Source organism: Platichthys flesus, chromosome 13 (assembly GCF_949316205.1).
Source record: "Platichthys flesus chromosome 13, fPlaFle2.1, whole genome shotgun sequence".
NCBI lineage: Eukaryota > Metazoa > Chordata > Actinopteri > Pleuronectiformes > Pleuronectidae > Platichthys > Platichthys flesus.
Genome location: NC_084957.1, coordinates 21,479,313 through 21,489,338, shown reverse-complemented (window position 1 = coordinate 21,489,338; position 10,026 = coordinate 21,479,313).

Below are 10,026 nucleotides of genomic sequence, written 5' to 3'. Positions count from 1 at the left end.
TTATGTTTAATATTTTTCCACGTTCATAACTGGAAGAGCCTGTATTTCTGTTTTCAGCATCCTCACAGGACATTGCAAGGAAATAGTTAAAACTATAGAGTCATACGAGAACATATGATAAGTAGGGATGGGGATAATTAAGCGACGTTCGATTAATTGATCATTAAGACTTTCATCGATGAAATAATTTTTTCATCACCGCACATCATCGAGCGGTGCACATCATCCTGCGGAGCATATCATCATCACCGCACACCATCCTGCGGCACACATCATCTTGCCGCACATCATTGTGCGGCGCACATCATCCTGCAGCGCACATCATCCTGCGGCGCACCTCATCGTGTTGCGCACATCGTCCTGCTGCTCACATCGTCCTGCAGCGCACATAATCATGTGGCGCACCTCATCCTGGGGCTCACATCATCGTGCAGCACATTGTCCTGCAGCGCACTTCGTCCTGTGGCGCACATCGTCCTGCAGCACACATTGTCCTGCAGCCCACCTCATCGCACATCGTCCTGCAGCGCACCTCATCCTGCTGCTCACATCGTCCTGCAGCGCACATCATCATGCGGAGCACATCATCCTGCGGCGCACTTCATCCTGCAGTGTACATCATCCTGCGGCACACATCATCTTGCTGCACATCATTGTGATTGTGCGGCGCACATCATCCTGCAGCGCACTTCATCCAGCAGCACACATCATCCTGCAGTGCACCTCATCCTGCTGCCCACATCGTCCTGCAGCACATCATCCTGCAGCGCATAACATCATCAAAGCACATCATCCTGCAGCGCACATCATCCTGCAGCACACATCATCCTGCAGCGCACTTCGTCCTTTGGCGCACATCGTCCTGCAGTGCACCTCATCGTGTTGCGGCGCACCTCATCGTGCTGCGAACATCGTCCTGCTGCTCACATCGTCCTGCAGCGCACATAATCATGTGGCGCACATCATCCTGTGGCGCACTTCATCCTGCCGTGCATATCATCCTGTGGCGCACATCATCACCGCACATCATCCTGGGGCTCACATCATCTTGCTGCACATTGTCCTGCAGCGCACATCATCTTGTGGCGCAGTTCATCCTGCAGCGCACATCATCCTGCGGCTCACTTCATCCTGCAGCGTACATCATCCTGCGGCTCACTTCATCCTGCAGCGCACATCCTGCAGCGCACATCATCCTGCGGCTCTCTTCATCCTGCGGCGCACATTCTGTGGCGCACCTCATCCTGCTGCTCACATCGTCTTTCGGCGCACATCATCCTGCAGCGCATATCATCATCACCGCACATCATCCTGCAGCACACATCATCCTGCAGCGCACCTTGTCCTGGCGCACATTGTCCTGCCAGGGCGCACTTCATCCTGCAGCACACTTCGTCCTGCGGCTCACATCATCCTGCTGTGCACATCATCACCGCACATTATCGGGTGGTGCACATCATTGTGCGGCGCACATCATCCTGTGGCGCACTTCATCCTGTGGCGCACTTCATCCTACAGCACACATCATCCTGCAGCACACATCATCCTGTAGCGCACCTTGTCCTGGCGCACATTGTCCTGCCAGGGCGCACTTTATCCTGCAGCCCACTTCGTCCTGTGGCGCACATCATCCTGCGGCGCACATTGTCCTGCAGCGCATCTCATCGTTCTGCGCACATCGTCCTGCAGCGCAAATCATCCTGCTGCGTACTTCGTCCTGCAGCGCACCTCACCCTTCAGCACACTTCACCCAGCGTCGCACATTGTCCTGCGGCGCACATCATCGTGCAGCACACATCATCATGCGGCGGAAATCATCCTGCAGATGACATCATCACCGCACATCATCATGCGGCGCACATCATCCTGCGGTGCACATCGTCCTGCAGCGCACATCATTGTGCGGCGCACATCATCCTGCAGTGCACTGCATCCTGCAGCACATCATTGTGTGCGGCGCACATCATCCTGCCCAAACATCATGCTGCGGCGCACCTCATCCTGCGGCGCACATCGTCTATATATATATATATATATTTTTACATATTGTGAATTATCTGGCAACATCATAAACTGCGTTTGTATATGTGGTTTATCACATTCGGCATTATACAGCAATTCAGGTTGTTTATAAATTTAAATCCCATGTAAAATCAATACTTACTCTTTGTTTTACTGTATTTATTCATTTTTTGTCTCATGCAAACAAACATTCCACGGTCCCTTTTAAAGCAGAAGTTAAGAAGGACCACATGGGACAGTGAAGAGGGAAATAAAAGAGACAGAGAAGACAGATTGAAGTATGCACTATTTCAAAACCCCCCCGAATATTGATTTTCTGAGACTTTCGCAAAGTTGCCCCAGAGTTGATGAGGAGTCATCATTAGTTTTCAGTCTTGAGCCTGAAACATCTAGAAGACCAGTGTCTCCTCCCTGAGGTCAGAGGTCACTCTCACTCTTCTAAGTACAGGAGGCTCAGAGTAAATTATTCCCTGTGTGTCGAGAGCACAATTTTAAAATCAACTGTAATAGGGGATTATGTTTGATTTTTATATCTTGGAGTGGAGATTTGACGATTAAGTTTTGAAGCTGATCAGTCAAAGGTCAACAGCAATATGGTGGAATGTGGAAAAAACACATCTTTCAAGACTTTTCAGAATCAGAACAAATATTCCTTGTAATCTGATGTCATACGACAAGTGATGTCATGAAGAAATCAGAAAATGACGTCACGCATCTTTTCTTTTATGCAACAGGCCATTTTGTTTCAAGTTTCATTTTTATGTGCAAGTTAACACAGGCCTGACAGTACAATGAAAGGTGTTGGATGAAAATAAACATTCTAATAGTCTTAGAATAAAATAAAAGCAAAGTAGAAAGTTTAAAGTAAAACATAATATACTACTATAAATCCTACATGCATACAAAGCCTGCATGGTAGAATTTGAGGAAACAAATGATGACTTTAGACTGTATGATATAGGCTGTATGTATAAGTTATTGAACATTTACAAAGCGCAAGTGAGAACAATCAGGGGAACAGATCTGACGGTTGCTGGACATGACTAAAAGTTTAGAAACATGATGGCCTGGTGATAGAATTAGTTCCTAAGTCAATCATTTAAAAAACAACTTTCATACACAGAGGTAAATTCAAGGTGTTGTAAAAAAAAACACAGGCAAAATAAAAATTTGAAAGCACAGTTTAAAACATCTTTCAAGCAAAATAAAAGGATCCACAGGACTTTATACAGGACCTAAAGTTTATACAGATCTAAAACAATAATTTATGATCCTTAGATGTCAACCAATGCATTCAGTTTTAAAACCAATTTTTCTGTAGCTTATTAGGATCAAATGTGTCATCATAGGGTATGGTCAAGGTGGTCATCATTATTAAATGGCACGATAATGATTTCAATAGAAAACACTGTGTGATTGCGGTTTGTGAGGCACATATCAATGTTCCAAGCATTGGTCAAAATTTGATTAAATGGTATAGTTGCCCGATCATCATAAAACCTATAAAAGGGTATTGGCTTTAAAACTGGGACCAGCGTACAACAAGTAAAAAAAGAGTTAGAGACATAAAGGTTTCATGACGGAGATACACGTAACCCACACACAGCATCATATTACTTCAGTGTTGTGAACCTCAGTGCATCCTCGCTTTGAAAGACACTTAATCTCCCCGCTGCAAGAGAGCACCACCGGCTTCCATCACTGTCACGGCAACGCACACACACACATATATTAAAGGTCACCTTAAACCCACTCCGGCTCCAGCGTTATGAACACACACTGTCACAATAGTTCTCGTCTCATAAGCCCTGTGTATTGAGTAGTGAATAATAGATCTTTATTTTTTTTAATTACCGTGGAGTCAATAATTCACAGACATCACAGGCTTTAGTTTCTGGGGCAAGTTATGTAAGATAAGCAAATCCTTCTTTTTCTGTGTTATTTAGTTTTCTTTCTCTCTCCTTTAAAGGTTTTGTATTTCATCTCATTTCCTTTTCGTCCGCTTATCCGGGGTCTGGTCGCGGGGGGAGCAGCTCAAGCAGGGGGCCCCAGACTTCCCTTTCCCGGGCCACATTGACCAACTCTGACGGGGGGGATCCCGAGGCGTTCCCAGGCCAGTGTTGAGATATAATCTCTCCACTTAGTCCTGGGTCTTCCCCGAGGTCTCCTCCCCGCTGGACGTGCCTGAAACACCTCCCAAGGAAGGCGCCCAGTGGGCATCCTTACCAGATGCCCGAACCACCTCAGCTGACTCCTTTCTAAGTGAAGGAGCAGCGGCTCTAATCCGAGTTCCTCACGGATGGCTGAGCTTCTCACCCTATCCCTAAGGGAGACGGCAGCCACCCTTCTGAGAAAACTCATCTCGGCCGCTTGTACCCGCGATCTCGTCCTTTCGGTCATCACCCAGCCCTCATGACCATAGGTGAGGATAGGAACGAAGATCGACCGGTAGATCGAGAGCTTTGCCTTGCGGCTCAGCTCTCTTTTCGTTACAACGGTGCGGTAAAGCGAACGCAATACCGCCCCCGCTGCTCCGATTCTCCGGCCAATCTCACGCTCCATAGTACCCTCACTCGCGAACAAGACCCTGAGGTACTTGAACTCCTTCACTTGGGCTAAGGAATCATTTCCTACCCGGAGTAAGCAATCCATCGGTTTCCTGCTAAGAGTCATGGCCTCAGATTTAGCGGTGCTGATCCTCATCCCAGCCGCTTCACACTCGGCCGCCAGCCGATCCAGTGAGTGCTGAAGGTCACAGGCCGATGATCCAATGAGGACCACATCATCCGCAAAAAGCAGTGACGAGGTCCTCAGACCGGCAAACTGCAACCCCTCCCCACCACGACTACGCCTCGATATCCTGTCCATGTATATCACAAACAGGATTGGTGACAAGGCGCAGCCCTGGCGGAGACCAGCATCCACTGAGAACGAAACTGACTGGCTGCCGAGGACGCGAACACAGCTCTCGCTTTGGGAGTACAGGGATTGGATGGCCCTGAGGATAGACCCCCTTACCCCATACTCCCGCAGCACCTCCCACAGTTTCTCCCGGGGGACCCGGTCATACGCCTTCTCCAGATCCACAAAACACATGTAGACCGGATGGGCATACTCCCAGGCCCCTCCAGGATCCTTGCGAGAGTGAAGAGCTGGTCCGTAGTTCCACGTCCGGGGCGAAAACCGCATTGTTCCTCTTCAATCTGAGGTTCGTCGATCGGCCGAACCCTCCTTTCCAGCACCTTGGAGTATACTTTACCAGGGAGGCTGAGAAGTGTGATGCCCCGGTAATTGGCACACAGTCTCTGGTCCCCCTTTTTGAACAGGGGAACCACCACCCCGGTTTGCCACTCCTTTGGCACTGTACCCGACTCCCACGCGATGTTGAATAGGCGTGTCAACCATGACAGCCCCTCAACACCCAGAGCCTTTAGCATTTCTTGCTGGATCTCATCAATCCCTGGGGCCTTGCCACTGCGGAGATGTTTGACCACCTCAGTGACCTCCACCAGGGAAATTGACGATGAAACACCATCAACCTCGAGCTCTTCCTCCAACTTAGAAGGCGTGTTATTCGGATTCAGGAGTTCCTCAAAGTGTTCCTTCCAACGTCCGACGACCTCCTTAGTCGAGGTCAACAGAGTCCCATCCTTACTGTACACAGCTTGGATGGTTCCCCGTTTCCCCCTCCTGAGGTGCTGGATAGTCTTCCAGAAACACTTTGGTGCCGACCGAAAGTCCTTCTCCATGGCCTCTCCGAACTTCTCACACACCCGCTGCTTAGCCTCCGACACGGCAGCAGCTGCAGCCCTTCGGACCTGTCGGTACCCTGCAACCGAGTCAGGAGTCCTCCAGGATATCATATCCTGGAAGGCCTCCTTCTTCAATCGGACGGCTTTCCTGACCACCGGTGTCCACCACGGTGTCCGAGGGTTACCGCCCCTTGAGGAGCCTAAGACCCTGAGGCCACAGCTAGCCGCCGCAGCTTCAGCAGTGGAGGCTTAGAACACCGCCCACTCCGGCTCAATCCCCCCAACCTCCACAGGAATGCCAGAAAAACTCCGCCGGAGGTGTGAGTTGAAGATACCTAGGACGGGGGCCTCCTCCAGACGTTCCCAGTTCACCCGCACTACTCGTTTGGGCTTACCAGGTCTATCCGGAAATTTCCCCCATTCCCTGATCCAACTCACAACCAGATGGTGGTCGGTTGACAGTTCCGCCCATTTCTTTACCCGAGTGTCCAAAACATGCGGCCTCAGATCAGATGACACGATCACAAAATCGATCATTGATCTCCGGCCTAGGGTACTCTGGTACCAGGTACACTTATGAGCACCCTTATGTTCGAACATGGTGTTTGTTATGGATAATCCATGACTAGCACAGAAGTCCAATAACAAACGACCGCTCGGGTTCAGATCAGGGAGGCCGTTCCTCCCCACCACGCCTCTCCAGGTGTCTCCATCGTTGCCCACGTGGGCGTTGAAGTCACCCAGCAGAACTACGGAGTCCCCTACTGGAGCCCCATACAGGACTCCATTCAGGGTCTCCAAGAAGGCCGAGTACTCTGAGCTGCTGTTTGGTGCATACGCACAAACAACAGTCTGAGTTTTCCCCCCTACAACCCTTAGGCGCAGGGAGGCGACCCTCTCGTCTACCGGGGTAAACTCCAACACCGCGGCGCTCAGCCGGGGATTTATGAGTATCCCCACACCCGCCCGGCGCCTCACGCCCTTGGTAACTCCGGAGAAGAATAGAGTCCAACCCTTATCCAGGAGTACGGTACCAGAGCTGAGACTGTGCGTGGAGGTAAGCCCTACCAGATCTAACTGATAGCGCTCCACCTCCCTCACAAGCTCCGGTTCCTTTCCCCACAGCGAGGTGACGTTCCACGTCCCCAGAGCCAGCTTCTGCCGCCCGGGTCTGGTCCGTCGAGACCCCTGACCTACGCTGCCACCCATGTGGCTGCGCACCCGACCCCAACGGGTCTTCCCACAGGTGGTGGGCCCATGAGCTAAAGAGAGGGGGGGTGCCACGTAGTTTGTTCGGGCTATGCCCGACCGGGCTCCGTGGCAAACCCGGCCTTTTTGTAAATTAATGCTCTCTTGTAATCCAAGGAAGTGTTTAATTTCATCTGTACGACACAATAGAATATATTATTTATGCTTAAGTCTGCAGGAAGCAATATAACTCTGACGGCCTCCTTCAAAATAAATGTATCCAACTACAAGCTTCGATTTCTGTCCTACAAATTTGCCCCACAGTTTAAAAAATATTATTGCGCGTCAGCACAGCACTGCTGACGGAAAATTACGAGCCCCATGGTTTTTAAACTGGATGTCCAACTTTCTAAAACAATTTCCACATTAAATCAGTGAGGATCCTGATTAGGGACAAGCTACACACAAAAACAGAATTGTTCTTAATAAAAACTGTATCTGACACAGCTGCTGACTAAATATATGAGAATGATTTGTATAAATAAAAATAGCAGAAAAGTTCAAACATTGCGGCTGAAATTGTTATTTTGGGCTCAGAATGTGAGTTTCTGAGGCCATTTGCTCAGAAAGACTTCTGCAGCCTTGTCTTTTTGAACTGGATTTTGTCCTTTCTCTCCCTTGAGTCACCTCAGAATGTTTCTCTAACAATATAAATGATGAATTAATGAAGATGCCCTATGAAATATTGAAAGTCTGGTGTCGGCCAGACCTGCAGCCTGTGTGGCAGCAGTGAAGGTCGCATTGTCAGTGGGTCAGAGCGATTCAAAATATTTGCTCTCATTCAATGATGACTGATATTAAGGTAAGATTCCCATCAAATGTAATGTACTGTCTGCAGCTTTGCAGGAAATTACGTTAATTATTTTATATTTCTCCTTTAAAATTGGGCTGAAACATCATGACTGACAGCTGTGACTCACTTGAATATTCCGTGATGAATTATTTCCTGTCCAGCAGTACATACTTCTAACGAAGATAATCACAGATGCATTGAGGCATATGACACATCCCTTCTCTCAGCACCACACATCCTCCTCCTCGGCTGTGATCTGGAAGCTGTCAGATTATTTTTTGTCCCTGCTCAGCTCTTTTTTCAAGTTGTCTTTTGAGTCTTCTCGCACTCACACTGCCAAACCCAATCACCCTTCCTCGCTAAGGGTGACTCACTGTGACGGCAATCAGAAGGGAGGTCTTCGCAGTGATTAGGACACTGCAGGCCACAGCACTCTAATTCACTCACTGAGGGGTGTCCTGTAAATCGGACGCCTCAGTGGTCCTGTTGTTGCTCTGGAGAGCCAGCAGACGGCCGGTGGCAGCTCAAGGACCAGCTGATGGACTCAGCTGGCTGCCCGGCTGTCTCCACACTCAGCAAAAAGGTTAGGACTGTCTTCGTGGCTTGACTTTATATGTGGATAGATTATCTGTCAGAGAAAAGCTCACTTATGTGTGGTGACAGTATCACAGAGCAGTCTATGTGCCTGATAAGCTCTTAGTCACCATGGAGCAGTCACACAGTGAAAGGCAAAGGGAGATGTAAGATTATTCCCCGATACAACATCTCCTAAAACGAAAAAAAGGTACAATGGGGGGACCCTATAAAAAGGCTCTAAAATTAGTGAAAATTTGGGGGTCGTTAAAGAAAAATTCCTAAAAATAGGGCTGGCAACTTGTTCTTAGGTCCAGCCGTTCCTGGGACATGTTCGGTGAAGGCCCCATCTCCCTGCATCATATACAACTTATATCATTCAAAAAAAAATTGTTAAAAAATGAACCCTCTAACACTAATGTCGGGTGAAAATTACCCGAACACGTGCCTATTGAAAAAAACAGGGAGCAGGGATACTAGCCTACCTTCTATGACGTCAGTGAGCAGACTGAAGCTACCCAAAGATGCCCATGCCACTCAGACAGCAGCAACACAATGAAAATCCCATGACAACACTCGCTCGGGTAAAAAACACCCGACGTATGTGTTCTAGGGTTAAATTGTGAAATCTGTGAAATCTGTGAAATCTGTGAAATCTGTTTGAGGTTATCTTTCTGACAAGCATGGACATTGGCCAAAACATAGCATCTTTGAACCAGGAAAGTCAACAATGTGGTGGCCTGAGAGTAAAAGTCAGGGGATCACCAAAGTCGGGAGAATTCCTCCATGAATCCAACCAACACTTGTTGGTATACTAAATATTCAACAGCAGCATTTCTTGGTTATTCTCTACTGTTTTCCTTTCTGCTGCTCAGGCACACAGACCTTCTCATGCTGTCAGTCATCCACTTCAGGATAATAGGAACCTATGGTGACAGTGTGGGTTTTTATATTCATGTTCTTGCCTTGTGCAGAGAGACTGAACGACTGTACTGACTGGCTTCACACTCTCTGTGTTGGTCACCTTTGTCTGTGGTGAGGCCTTGAACAGTTTCTGGTTCGGCCAGGTTTGTGGCCCTCGCCCAAGTCACACCACAGGAAAGTCAGCTATTCAGCAGCAGGAGAAGTGTCATCACTGAGGTTTAACTAATTACACCCGCCACTTGCGGAGAAAGCCTAAGGTGCCCTTGGCTGGGAGCCTGTCCTTGGCTGAGGCAAAGAGTGTAAGAAACGCTCCTGAAAGCAAAGTGACACACTCTTGAAACTACACCAGGACCCTAATAAGATCAACTCTGTCCTTCCTGGAAACCTAGCTCATGTTGATTTGATAAGATTATTCAGTTTTGTACCTTATGTATAGATCTGTTCTGTGTGGTGTATAGAGGAGTGTACTGCTGCATGTAGCTGCCACAACAAGACAAATATATCAGCTGATTTTGTTGCTTTTTGTGCAGTCCCTCTGGTCTTATGTATGATTATTAGTTTTTTTGTTTAAGGTTTATTTTTATTCAGGGTTTTTACCTACGGCCATCATAAGGTCACTCTGTCTACAGGGAAACTGTTTTGACTTTACTGACTTTTGTTTTAGATTGTAGTCAGGTAAATTGAATGATGCAGAAACAGTTTTTGAATGTATGG